Source organism: Camelus dromedarius, chromosome 7 (assembly GCF_036321535.1).
Source record: "Camelus dromedarius isolate mCamDro1 chromosome 7, mCamDro1.pat, whole genome shotgun sequence".
NCBI lineage: Eukaryota > Metazoa > Chordata > Mammalia > Artiodactyla > Camelidae > Camelus > Camelus dromedarius.
Window position 1 is genome coordinate 10,012,681 of NC_087442.1, and position 1,939 is coordinate 10,014,619.

The window sequence follows — 1,939 nt, forward strand, 5'->3', positions numbered from 1 at the left end:
AGTTTTAAGATTTAAATGGTACCCATTACACATGCAGTAAAATTTCTCTCAAACTGTCTGTACAGTATCAAGAAGAGTTTGAAATGCAACTTTTCCTTGACCAGTAAGCGCTTGATGTACAAATACCTTCAGTTATATGAGTGTAAAACAAGACCTTTAATGGATTCTTCCACTGGCTTACCTCCAGCACTCAGAGGCTGTTATGTCCACATGTCATAGGTCCAGCACAGAAACATTTTAATCAGCCTTGAGAGCAATACTCTCCTAGGAACAGTGACTCACACAAGTATTGGATGTAGATACATAGCACATACATTATTTTATATAAGTCTAAAATGTGAAAATGTTTTTGTTCCCAATGGAAACACTATAACCTTGTACCGTGTAAGAACCAGTGATCCAAAGTAAGATTCATGAATAGATTCATGATTACAAACAATATGACAAATAAAGATGGCAAATAATTTTTTTTTCAATTATTCTCAGGCTATATGAGCAGAAACAAGCAAGCACAAGAAGTTCTATTATAGCAGTTCTTAATTTCTCTGAACATGCTGCTGTGATATAAAAGGTCCCTGCCTTAACACCCCAACCTAACTCCTCAGCCTCCTACCCAAGTACACCAGTACACGCTTCATCACCTCCTCCCTGGTTGCCATGGCAATGAAGCTGATGTTTGTCATACCTGAGTTGGGTGGGAGAACACAAAGGCAAAAGCTCTTTTCTCTAAGTGATGCTCATGATTCATTAAGTTGCCAGTTTTGACGTTAATCCAGATAATTGCCCTAGCAGTTTCTGCCAGGCCCCCTTCACTTCCTTATTCCTGACACTGTAAATCAGGGGGTTCAGCATGGGTGTCAAAATGGCATAGAAGAGAAAGACCAACTTCTCCTGAAGGACAGAGGGGCTGGAACTGGGCTGGATATAAGTGAAAATGGCCATGCCATAGCACAGGACAACCACCGTCAGGTGGAGGCGCAGGTGTGGAAGGCCTTCTCTCTCCCCTCCGTGGACCAGATCTTGAGGATGGTGGAGATGATCTTGATGTAGGACAAGAGAACCAGGCAGAAAGGGGTCATCAGCAACACAATGCTAGAAACCACGATTGCAACCTCATTGGAGGACATGTCCACACACGCCAGCCTGACCACAGCTAGGAGTTCGCAGGATATGTGATCAATATACTTGTTTGTGCACATGGGCAACTGAAAGGTGATGGTGGTCTGCAGGAGAGAGTTGACAGAGCCACTGACCCAGGATGTGACGGCCAACCTAGCACAGAGCCCTCCGTGCATGACAACCGAGTATCTCAGGGGGTCACACACAGCCACATAGCGGTCGTAGGCCATCACTGCCAGGAGAACAAACTCAATCCCACCCAGGCCCAGGGAGAAAAATAGCTGGGCTGCACAGCTCACAGGTGGGATTCCTTTACGTTCTGCAAGAAAATGCACCAGCATCTGAGGGATGATGCTTGTGGCATAAGAGACATCAACAATGGAGAGGTTGGTGAGGAAGAAATACATGGGGGTGTGGAGCCGGCTGTCCAATCTGATCAGAAGAACAATGAGGAAGTTTCCCAGCACTGTCACCAGGTACATGAGCGAGAACAGGACAAAGAGAGACACCTGAGTGTTCTGGTCACTGGACAGGCCAAGGAGAATAAACTCTCTCACCCAAGTCTGGTTATCTATTCCCATTAAAAAATGTAAGGATTATTAATCTGCAGAGAGAGTCAGAAATAACGGAAGCCGTTGAATCACAGAACCACAAAGATAAAAGAAATTTTATCAATACATACTGCATACAACTGACCATCCTTGGTCTAATGTTTAAGATCACTTGTGGGCCAGGATGACAGGCTCTATTCTGAATACACTGTATCCATTCTGCATCACGAGAACAGGCCAGTGTCTTGATAAGGACATGATGTGGTCCC

The 1,939-nt window shown here is 44.6% G+C and overlaps 1 pseudogene; it reads right to left on the bottom strand.

Moving 5' to 3' along the window:
• Positions 1-747: 747 nt before the first annotated feature.
• Positions 748-1,700, bottom strand: LOC105094896 (olfactory receptor-like protein OLF3; annotated as a pseudogene).
• Between the last annotated feature and the right edge of the window lie 239 nt (positions 1,701-1,939).